Below are 13057 nucleotides of genomic sequence, written 5' to 3'. Positions count from 1 at the left end.
GGCGGGAACCACCCTCCCAAAAGGGTTTACTGGAGACAAGGGTAATACAGAGGCTGGTTTAAATTTATCGGAAGAAATATTTGCTGCGACTACAGAGGATCATTATGCCTCGTTTCTACCCCAGAGGCCTCGTGGAAAGGGAGTGTTAACATGGGATGATTATAAGTGTTTTCTGTTCAATGCTCTTGCTATCCCTATAAGCTAAAAGATTCAGCAAATAAGCTAGCCACGCTGCCAGTTCAACTTTTTTTTTTTAAAGATTGTATTTATTTTAGATATCATGTATTTTTAATACGTATAAAAATTCAAACAATGTAGATAAAGTGAAACTAATCCCTTCCCTTGAGCTAAATGCTATCTACTCAGGCCCAACATTTATGGCATTTGCAGCCTCTGGCAATGAAATTATCTTTTAAACTACTCCCGATATAATCACAATTTACATTTTTGTAGCTGTTATGGAGATCTTCTTCCAAGGATTGAACAAAAACTTTTGAGCAATATCAACAGCTTTACACACAAGTGTCACGTTCAGTTTCCACAAGTCAAAGGAGTTGGGCATCATTATCCCCATTTTATGACTAGGACGCTTAGGGAGGTTAAGTGGCCAAGGCTGCCCAATTATTAAATGGTAGAATCAATACTCAAACCAGAATCTGGCTGAATCCAAAGCAGGCTTTTAACTAATTACTGTGCTTTACAAGATGAATAAAATACAGCTTTGCCTCTAAGGAGTTGATGGTCTGCTTGGTGACTTCTAGTTAAGGCAGTTCAACCAGCCCGTCAGGAACATCAGAGCTTCTTATGATGCTGAAGTGAGCAGAACTGGGGGTACCCTTTACTTACTTCATTCTAGGGAAACATATTAAACAGAGTCATGGTCCCTCATATTTCTATCTCAAGTAATCTTGCAGTGTGGATGATGTGAGTGAGATCAGAGATGAAATACGTGGAATTGCACTCATCAGGGAAACAGCGCAGTGCTGGTCCACCAGCCACAGAACCAGGAGGGTCCATAAGGCAACCGACAAGGGAATCTTGTGGTGCAGGAGGCCCTCCCTAACCCCGAGGTCCGGCTTTAGAGATCCTATGGGACAGGCAAGTAGCCAGATTTGTCTGCATAAAAATGCTTTAGACATTTGTCTACAATTCCCTCCAAGGCTCTGTTATTTTCATTTTTCTCTTACTTTTGATTATATCAGAGAGGGCAGGGAATGTTGATTAGATATTAATATGTCCTTTATATCCTTTTTTGCACTTTGTAGCTTTAAACTTTCTCCAAATTGGGGCGATCTTTTAAGGAAGAGAGATTATCTGGGGCTTCTCTCAAAGTTGAATTTTTTTTTTCATATTTTAAATAAGCGCATCAAGTACTTCTTTGACTTGTGGCAATAATGTATAAATTATGTTTTTAAAAGCATGATTCCTTCGTTTTTGGAACTGATGATCTAAATGCACAAGAATGCCCTTTTGTTTGTTTACCTCACAGGCCATGTGCTGCCTCCTGCCTGAGAAAAGTGTCAGCATCAGCCAGGATAAGCTAGGTCATGCTGCAATAACATACAACCCCACAAATCTCAGTGGCTTAAAATAACATGTTTATCGTGGGTGCCCAGAAGCTCTGCTCTGCCCTCTTTCTTCAAGATTCAGGCTAATGGAGTTGGTCCTCTCTGGGATATTGTTTGCTGTCATTGGCAGAAGGGAGACAACCCTCTAGGGAACTTCACACTGGCAATTAAGATTCAGTCAGAACTAGTAGAACACATACCCAACACTGGGAGTTGGGTAGGGCAGGAAGTGCGTTCCCACCTGTGGCTTGAAGGCAGAGAGCTAAACCTTTTGGTGAAACAGCACTAATGATTACCTGAGCTTCCTGACTCAAACCCCTTGGCCCAAAATGAGTTAGTCTGCTCTGCTGTCCTCCTAACCCTTGCTGTTTGTGACTACTCCTCCTCAGCCCACGATTTAGTCTCTGCTTGGGCATTTTATGCTCATCTCTTTTTACTTACATCATCTGTAATCTTTATGACAATTGTCCAAGGTAATATGTGATTTCCTGTAGCAGAGACAGGCTCTCTGTTTGTTAAATTCATGTTTTCTTTATCATTATTATTTTTAAAATTTTATTGATAAAACTTAACATGCTGTGCCAGTTTGAAAAGGTGTACATACCCTAGAAAAGCCATTTTTTAATCCTAACCCATTTTGTGGGAGAAACGGTTTCTTCTAATCCCTATTCAGGACTGTATGTTGGAAACTTTAATTAGATGATCTCTATGCAGATGTGACTCAATCAAGAGTGGTGGTTAAACTGGATTAGGTGGAGATGTGTTTCCACCCATTCTAGGTGGGTCTTGATTAGTTTACTGGGATTCTGTAAAAGAGGAAGCATTTTGGAGAACGTGGGAGATGGAGAGAGAGCAGAGAAGAATGACAGAGCCACGAGAAAGGCACAGCAGAGAATGCTGCAGAACCACGAAGCAGAGTCCACCAGCCAGCGACTTCTGGAGATGAAGAAGGAAAACACCTCCTGGGGAGCTAGAGAGGAAGCTAGCAGATGACAGTGTTCACCATGTGCCCTTCCAGCTGAGAGAGAAACCCTGACTGTGTTCACCATGTGCCTTCTCACTTGAGAGAGAAATCCTGAACTTCATCGGCCTTCTTGAACCAAGGTATCTTTCCCTGGATGCCTTAGATTCGACATTTCTGTAGACTTGCTTTAATTGGGACATTTCCACAGCCTAAAAACTGTTAACTTGCAACTTATTAAATTCCCCCTTTTAAAAGCCATTCTATTTTTGGTTTATCGCATTCCGGCAGCTAGCAGACTAGAACACATACTAATATACAAACATTCTTAACATACGAACATTCCATATCTGGAATCAGTAGCTCACGAGATCATCACATAGTTGTGTATTCTTCACCATGATCATTTTTTTGAACATTTGCATCACTCCAGAAAAAGAAATAAAAAAGAAAAAACTCATACATACCATACCCCTTACCCTTCCCTCTCATTGGCCATTAACTAGTATTTCCATCTACCCAATTTATTTTAACCTTTGTTCCCCCATTATTTGTTTATTTTTTATCCATCTCTCCATACGCTAGATAAAAGGAGCATCAGACACAAGGTTTTCACAATCACACAGTTACCATGTTTTCTTTTTTGACAGACGCACAAATGAACCATGGTTTCCAGCCTTTCTTGCAGATAGGTGTGGCAATGTGATTGTGGCAGAATGTAGTGACACCATCTGCAGGCCTGACCTGTGAAATCCTCCAGTGCATGTTCCTCCTTCCTTTTCCGCTGGCTGGATGCCAATACCCAGGGGATCTTGGAAGGGTTCCTGAAGGACTGTGTGGAGCAGAGCCCTGCCTCCCTTACCCAGGAGCATCTGCAGTGGACTCTTTTATAAGGGAGAAATGAACTTCTATTACAGCAGCTAGCATTACCCTAACTCATACATCCCCCCTTGACAAAGAATAAGTAACTTGCCCAAGAATTACATGGCTATTTGCTTTAAAAACCCTCCCTAGATATTAAACGCCCTAATGAAACTATCCAAGGATTTCTACAGCAGTTCTAAATTGTACAGGAGGGAGGAGGCCATCAGTGGTCTACAGTGCTCTGGTTTGGTCTGGGCTGCAGTGCCCTAGTAGGACCACACTGGGCCTGAGCGCTGCAGAGGATACTTGGCAGTTTGCTTCTCTGCAAGCTAAGTGCAGATGGACATGCTGATGCCCAGATAGCAGGATGCAGTGACAGATTTCAGCACTCTGCTGCCAGTGGAAATCTCTGACTGCGGCTTGGTTTCCCTGGCGCATGACTCCAGTCTTCTGGCTGAGTACCAGTGTGTTTACACTGCAGAGGAGTTTGCAGCATTCGCAGTCCTTCTTGCAGATGTGCTCCAGGAGTGCAGACATCAGTAACTTCTGGATTCTAATCAGAAGGTCTCATCAAAAGGTTCGCCTACAGGGCGGGCCGCGGTGGCTCAGCGGGCAAAGTGCTTGCCTGCTATGCCGGAGGACCTCGGTTCGATTCCCGGCCCCAGCCCATGTAACGAAAACGGAGAAACAAAATACAATAAAACAAGAAAATGCTTAAAAGATGTTTCCCTTTCTTCCTCTCTTCCTTCCTTCTATCCTTCCTTCCTTCTCTCTGTCTTTCCTTTAAAAAAAAAAAAAAAAAAAAAAAAAAAAAGGTTCGCCTACAGAAGGTGGGCATCTTTGCAAAGGATTAAAAGAACCCTCTTACATATGAGGTTATATGTTCAAAAGAGATTCTGGAATACAAGCTCCAAAGGCTAAAATCAATGGATCATTGAACGGCAAGCTTTGATATATTCTCTGTCTTTATTAAAATTTACAATAGTGTAACATGCTTGTTGCAACATATTCAAATTATATTGAAGTATGCCATATTAAAACATTGAAGTTCTGTTTCCACCCAATCTACTCCTCCCAAGTAACTTTACCATCGTTTATATCCTAGAAATCTTTAAGTATAACCTAAGGTTTGCAATTTTTTGAATAGCTTGTCAATCTGTGCAGCATCAGCTGATTATATCTAACATTTCTCCAGCTCTCACTAGGTGCTAAGCACTTTTCTAAGAACTTTCCCTATATTTTCTTATTTAGTACTCAAATCAGTGTTGGCTCTAATACTCTTGCCAAGCATATTTTATTATAGGTGAGGAAACTAAGGTACAGAAAGATTTGAAGTACCATGATTGCCTAAGAGAACATACACAGTCAATGTATGATAAAGCCAGACCCTGAATGCAGGCAGTTTGGCTACAGAATCCACATGGTAATAACTCTTCTGTGTCACCTTCCAGCTAGTAAATGGTGAGAGTTATAGAAGGGAGGAGGTACATTTTCTATGGGCCATGGATAAACGCAATGATAAGCTTTAGGGATTTGAAAATAATGTTATTCAAGTATTGACCATACCACCTGCCTAACTTTGCAGAGCCTGAGGGATTCCAACTATGAAATATGGCTAGCAGGACAGATGTTGCTGGGTATTGGTATTAATAAGTCAATGATTGTAAAGGACCATGTAAATATCTAAAATTACCCCATTTATCTAAAGAATTTGCCTGCTTTTGTTTGTGCTCCATCTCAGTGGAAGAGTCATTAGAAGACAAACAGCTGCTGAGATTACTCTGCTACTCTTATTAGGGATAATATAATTTCCCCTTTGTTAGTCTGTTAATCCTTGATTTTCACTTTTCCCAGCAGATACAATGGCTCCCTTTTGGCATTCTAAACACCCTATGAATCCCACAATCCACTTTGTAATGATTATTCTAAAATTTTCTGCTTAACTCTTTCTGATTTTTTAAAGGGGAAAATATTTTGTGCTTACCAATTGTGTATCTCAGCAACACTTTTACAGTACTTTTAACAGACCGATAATTTTGCCCTTCTGCCAGTAAGAGGCGCTGTTTCATTGATTTCTTTTTTTTTCCACTGGTGCCTCCACCAAGGTCCCCTCTGAGTACCCGAACTTGGTCTTTCACCTACTGTGGTTAAAACGTATCCAATTACCTGACCGGCAAACCTCCCAAACCCTTAGCATCCTTATCGGAAGAGCTCAGAGGTCCATATGCTCCAAAATTGGAAACTTAAGCTCCATTGATGAATACATAAGAGAAAAAGAAAATTCTTTAAGTCTTGAAGAGGACTACAAGAGAATTCAGTTATGTATGTTGCCATTTATAATTTATAAATTATAAAACAAACTATTTGTCATTTAATTTCTTGTAGTGATGCTATTTGATGAAATCAAGCTTTCTTCCATCTTGTGGGATTATTGTTACCAGTGGAATACCAGTCATGGAATATGGTTATTTCACGGGACGAATGTATTACACTGAGTTTTCCTGTTTATTTTACTATTTTGTTACTGCATCTGCATGAATTTGGGGAAGTGAATTCCATCTTATGTCTTGTAATGATGTAACTCACAGTTTGACTCTTTCTCCAGGAAGAACCCAGTTCCATTAGGGCTTGTATGATAAAGGAGAATGGTGCCCTGTCGTAAAGCACTGTGACTCAGGACCTTAATTACATCTGCAAAATCCCTTCACAGCAGCTCCTCAAATACTGTTTGTTTGACTGATTATCTGGGAGAAGGTATGTGTTATACACCAGGGCACAGAAATCCTGGAGTCAGAATTCTGCCTATCACAATGATTTAAAATAAGCATTTTTTAATTCAAAAATGTCTATTTAAAACTATGGTGGGCCACAGTGGCTCAGCAGGCAGAGTTCTTGCCTGCCATGCCGGAGACCCAGGTTCGGTTCCTGGTGCCTGCCCATGCAAACAAACAAACAAAAAAACAACTATGGTATTTGTTTAGTATTTGAGAGCCTCATAAAAAATGTTCTTAAAAAAGAAATGGGAGAAAACAACCCCAAAGAGAGGTATGGAACAATCAAAGGTGATGGTGGAATTATACATAGAAAATAGGACTTAACAAATGAATATGACTGCTGAATCGTTAAATTGATATATTTTAGTCTCCAGTATTTTAGAGCAGCTAGAAGTAAAAACCTAAAATTGTGAAATTGTAGCCCATGTCAAAGTCTGAAATATGTACTACAACTAATTGTGGTGCTGTGCTTGGAAATTTTATGGCTTTTTTGTATATATGTTATTTTTTCACAAAAAAAGAAGGAAAAACATCGATTGTGACGATAAAAAAGTATTCAAAGCCCTCTAGCCTCCTATATTTTGGAGCAGCTAGAAGGAAAAATATGAGAGGATCGTATGGTAGCCCATGACAAACTCTGGGATCTATCCTGTAACCACTCTTCTTTTTGAAGAGTGCTTTGAAAACTATTGCTTTTTTATTTCTTTACTTTGTATATATGTTGTACTATACAATAAAAAAAGTTTTAAAAAAATGAATCGGGAATGTCCAGCCAGTAATCCAGACTGTACGCAGATGCCTTGGTTAGTTCAAGGTGAGGGAAGTAAAATCCACTAATATGAATCTGCATTCTGTTCATCTCTTTTAGTCTGTTCTGTGCCAAAAATCCACTAGGAAACCCTCCATCGAGTCCAGCCCCTTTTGCTAACATAGGATCATTCTGGAGAGGACAATGTATTGGCTGGGGGGCAGGGGGGGGGATGTGGAGGGAGTGGGGGTGGCTGCTGTCTTAAGGGAAAGAGCATTTTTGTTTCACTCCTTAGCTTTTACTTAAGAGGAGTGATGCTGTATCCTCCAAATTAAGATCCTCTTTTAAAACCCACTGTGACAGGTAATAGGAGGCACAAGCATTTTTTGAAGATTTGAATTTTAAATTTAAGATATCGTCATCATTGTAGACCTTCACTGCATGGCTGGCTGTTGTAGCCCACCTCGGGGGAGTGAGAGGCGGCTGGTATATGCTGCCCGCCTTCAGTGTAGAATTGGGATGGGGTCAGAGCCCCCACATGAGTAATGAAACTTCTGTGATTGCAGTGATTCAATGGAGAAGCATGGAGTGTTTCTTTTCTTTTACTTTTTTGTATTAAATATGGTTTTTAACAGATATCATTAAAAAAGAGATATCATTCTCTCTGCCCAGGAGAGAAAATGCTTGGATCTTAGATGTCTTTCATTGAAGGTTCTTATTATGTTTACCATTTTAGCTTTCGAGGTCGTATCTTTTCTGACCTGAAGAACTGAAGGCATTTGATCCCCTTCCAGCTCTATAAACAATGTCTTTTAATCAGCTTGAGGTATCGCAGTTGATCAGAGGAAAAGTATTTCCTCCCTCCCTAAAGCTAAGGGCACTTACCAATCCCCCTATCCAGAAGCAGGAGAGAGAGGGTGCTCCTTGAGTCCAGGAGTACTGTTATTTCAGATACACATAAACTATAGAAAATGTACCAAAACCCATTGCCTCGTTACTAGATGCTGAGCAAAGTGGCATTTGCAGACTTAAAAGCAATACCATAGGCTTACATAGCCATCAAACATATTTATTTATATATGAGTAGTGTGATACTCAAGATATTGAAAGCATGGTGTTTTACACTCTGTTGGCCTTAAATTCATCATCTTAGTGAAAATGTAGAAAGGATGGAAGACTGTAGAAAGTAAGGTGTATTTTTAATAACATTGTTGATAAATACTGAATGTGCCATAATTACCCATAGTTTTCATTTTCAAGTACTTTCCCTTTTTTAGAAGGATATGAAGATTATATTTAGTTACAATAGGCTGAGTTGTGCTGCAGTAACAAAGAACCCTCAAATATCGGAGGTTTAAAACAACTAAAGTTTATTTCTCCCTCACACTATATGTCCCTTCGTTCTGTGTCGTCCTAGTTGACAGACCCAGGCTGATGGAGGCTCCAATTCATTGCTTCTGAAATTGCTTGGCCAAGGAAAGAGAATGAGGCAAATTGTGCACTGGCTTTTAAAGCTTCCAATTGGAAATGACGCATCACTTATACTCACATATCCCCCGCCAAAGCAAGTCACTTTTTCACACTTAATTCCAAGAAGGCAGAAGGTGGAGAGCCAGAAATATTTTGTGAATAGAACTAATAACAACCACAGTATATACATATTTTAAAAAAGTGGTTTTAAATACCAAAAAACACCAAACGCAAACATTCTTAACTTTTGATCATTCTATTCTACATATATAATCAGTAATTCACAATATCACCACATAGTTGCATTTCATCATCATGATCATTTCTTGGAACATTTGCATCTATTCAGAAAAAGAAATAAAAAGAAAACAGAAAAAAATTCATATATACCATGCCCCTTACCCCTCCCTTTCATTGATCACTAGCATTTCAATCTAAATTTATTTTAGTATTTGTTCCCCCTGTTATTTGTTTTTATTCCATATGTTCTACTCATCTGTTGATAAGGTAGATAAAAGGAGCATCAGACACAAGGTTTTCACAATCACACAGTCACATTGTGAAAGCTATATCATTATACAATCATCATCAAGAAACATGGCTACTGGAACACAGCTCTACATTTTCAGGCAGTTCCCTCCAGCCTCTCCACTACATCTTGAACAACAAGGTGATATCTCCTTAATGCGTAAGAATAACCTCCAGGATAACCTCTCGACTCTGTTTCGAATCTCTCAGCCATTGACACTTTGTCTCATTTCACTCTTCCCCCTTTTGGTCCAGAAGATTTTCTCAATCTCTTGATGCTGAGTCTCAGCTCATTCTAGGATCTCTGTCCCACGTTGTCAGGAAGGTCCACGCCCCTGGAGTCATGTCCCACGTAGACAGGGGGAGGGTGGTGAGTTTGCTTGTTGTGTCGGCTGGAGAGAGAGGCCACATCTGAGCAACAAAAGAGGCTCTCTTGGGGGTGACTCTTAGGCCTAAATTTTAAGTAGACTTGACCTATTCTTTGTGGGGTTAAGTTTCATAAGAACAAACCCCAAGACTGGGGGCTCAGCCTATAGCTTTGGTTGTCCACACTGCTTGTGAGAATATCAAGAATTCAGCTTGGGGAAGTTGAATTTTCCCCCTTTCTCACCATTCCCCAAAGGGGACTTTGCAACATATTTTAATATGTAAATTGAAAACAGAGGGAATAACTTCAGTTGTAGCCAAGTGAGGAGAGTCAACTTTGATTTATCTTGTGATAGGTTACTTTGATACTTTTAGAATCAATGAAAACAATGATGTGGTCTGCATTCACAGAATACACCGCAATCAATGAGAAAAATAAGCAGGCCTTTATGTAAAAATGAAACTACCCTCCCACCCCAATACTGATTTTTAAAAATAGCAAGTAGCAGAATACTACTATATAGTAATACTATGATCCCATTTATTTAAAAACATAAACTGTACACAAATATGTACATGTTTACATGCGTATGTGTGTATATAAAAGTACATAGGCTCTTAGGCAAGCTTCAGCTAGATATTGCTAATTACCGTGGTTTTCCAAGCCCCAACCAACACCATTCCTGTTAACCCTAAAGAACACCCAGGGCTCTATCTGAGAGTCTACAAAAGTTGCACACACTAAGGTTACTTTCCAGAAATCTACAACCTCTAGATAATTCCTAGGCCAGATAAGTCCTGAAACCCAGAGATGCCAGTGTCTCCAAGAACATCAACCAGTCCCATTCCTCTATCCCATATGTCAACACTCCTTTTCAACATGAAAAAGTTAGAATGGGCATAGCGCTAATACCCCTACAGGTTAGGAGAAGGATCAAAGAGAAGGAGGAGCTGTAACAGAGAAGGTAGGATTTAACAAATGAGTAAGACTGATGAATCATTATATTGATATTTCTTTTAGTCTCCAGTGTCTTGGAGCAGCTAGAAGGAGAAATCTGAATTTGTGGGACTGTAACCCATACCAAACTTTGAAATCTGTCCTATAGATACTTGTTACGATGTACTTTGAAATTTGTTGCTTTTTTGTTTATTTTATATTTCACAATTAAAAATGTTTTTTTAAAAACAGTGCATAGGAAAAGATCGAGAAGGGTTTTTACCAAACTTAACATTCATGGGGAGTACATTGGGCTTTGTGTGGCATGTAGAGGACTTTCACCCTTTTTTACTTAACATAACTCTGTCTTGTTTGAATTAGTTACATGGAACATTTCTTCATGTATTACTTGTTTAATACAAAACATTTAAAAAGGAAAAGACTGAAAATAAAATTATTATTAGCAGTGATTGCTTCTAGGAGGGAAATTTTTCCAAATTTTCTCTACTGAACCTATATAACATAATTAGAAAAAACAGAACAAAATAAAAAAGAGCAAAGAAAAAACACCCATCACCACAACAAAACCAGGACATGATGTAGGGTTTAGGGCCCCATATCAGCCCTGAGTTCTCAGATAGAACCCCAGAGGCGTTAGCCTTCTCTCGGGCCAAGGTAGAACCCTAAGGGACTAGTGCCCAGAAAAAAACCACCTGCCTCCCCCAAAAAGAGGAAATACTTTCCTAGTATTGACTCATAGAAATTAAAATGCTTTTTCCCAAAGTAGCAACATTATCGAGCAGAGGTTGCAAACATGGGTCAATTTCAGTCCACTGACATGTCTTCTTTTGTCGGCACACTGTTTAATTTTTTTTTAATTAGTTGCCAGCTATTTCAAAATACAATTTTGGGGGTTGGTTTCCCTTGCCCTGCTGCCTTGGGTCTGCACTCTCTCCCAAGGTAGCTATCGGCTGGAGTTGGGCCCATTAGGTGGGGCGTGAGTGGCGTGGTATCAGTCCCAGTTTTCTGACCTGACCTCTTCATTTGCATGGCCACTATAGGCATTTGAGTTTGCAACTCCGTGATGAAGAGAATAAAAATAGCTTTGTGGCATTATATTGCAGCACATTATGGGTTCAATGAGCTTGAGTGTGTTGGCTGGAAAACCCAAGCACACTTGCTTCAGGAAAAATGCATTCTAAGTTCCAAATAGCCAACAAATGAACTTGAAGTATACAACCTGTTCATAAATTGGTGACTCCTCTATAGCAATGCTTTATAGTCTATCTAAACAAGTAATGGAAAATATGTATCCATATATGCACTCAGGTATCAGAAATTCAATTCCACAGGCTATTTGGGGATGAAGTTTTAAAATTCTGCTGAGGATGATTGTGTCTCTCAGTCTGTGTCTGTGTTGAGGCAGGCACGTGTGTACCTGTGGGGACATGGGCATATTTTTACTCCACTTATGCCTGTCCCCAATTGTGAGGATTAATAAGTCAAGAGCCAAAAGTAGCCTCATCATTATTGGGTTTGAACTGGGAAACTTTATAGAATTTCCTCACTGGGAGCTGTGTTGACTTGTGGCAGGTATTTCCAGTGAAACTCTTAAATTTTTTATTTGGGTTGAGTCATGGAGGTCAGAGGAGCTGGGTAGCTTGCCTTTGGTGTCAGGGAGTGTTGCCTCAACACACTCTCTTCTGTGGAAAGAAATGCTCTTAAGGTTTCCTCCTCTTATATTAATAAATGTTTAGTGAACATCTACTCTGTTCGGGTCACTAGGTTAGGGCACAAAAAAATCAAGAGGGGGACTGCTTGCCGACCAATCTGGTCAGAAAACTGAGATACAAAGAGAGAAAACCTTAAAGAACAGTACAATGTTATGGGTATGATAGATGATAGGTCATGGGTAGTACCGTGGGGAATTGCCACATGGATAATAGAGACTCTAAGTGTTCGCTTCCCTGCCACCAGGGAAGAGGAACATCATTTCAAGCAGTGGAAGTGGCAGCTGAAGTGAGTTTGAGCAGAACAGGAAGTGAAACACCAGCAGGCTCACGGCCACGGGAAAAATGGAAGGTGGCTTTGGCGGTGATAGAGGATTAGGTCAGAAAGTTTGCGGTGGGCGGAATTGTAGAGGGTGCTAAATGACAAGATACCCAATTCTGGGCTTTGTCCCTTTGGCAGTGGGGGCCTTGGAAAGTTTTTGAGCAGAGGACTGGTGTGATCCAAGTTGTGTTTTAGAAGATCAGTCAGAAGAGGTGATGTTGGGAGGGTTTGCAGGAAGAAAAGTCAGAGCAGGAGGAAAATTGGTGGGCCAGCTCCTGTAAAGGGACAGTGGCTCTAAACTTGAGTGGGCCGGGGGAGCTTGACTTTAGAGCCTTGGTGGCAATAGGATGGAAGAGAGGGAGGAGCAGCCAGAGCGTCATGGAGGGATGTGTCTAGATTTGGAGCAGGCAACTGGGACAATGGCAGAGCCCTGGCTGAAAGAGCCAAGTGTGGAGGGGCGTTCACTGGAGTGGGGAGTGGTGGTGGCAGACAGAACAGATTGACTTGCATCCTGCTAAGTTTGAGACACTGATGGGGCACCCAGATGGAAACGATCCACTTCTTGTCCCACATTCTCAACTGCTTGCTGAGTGGTTTCCCCTGGTGTGTCTTCATCTCTTAACTCATTACCCTAAGGACTCATGACCAGGAGATGCATAGGACTTATTATGGACCCTGAAACTCACTTTGTAGACTTCCAAATCCACCCCACCCCCGCCCACCTCCTGAGTATTTTCAGGTCTAATCGACTACCTACCTTGCCTGGCTGAGTAAGTGTTTCATACCTGA

This window comes from Tamandua tetradactyla, chromosome 14 (genome assembly GCF_023851605.1).
Source record: "Tamandua tetradactyla isolate mTamTet1 chromosome 14, mTamTet1.pri, whole genome shotgun sequence".
Lineage (NCBI taxonomy): Eukaryota > Metazoa > Chordata > Mammalia > Pilosa > Myrmecophagidae > Tamandua > Tamandua tetradactyla.
This window is presented reverse-complemented; position numbering follows the sequence as displayed.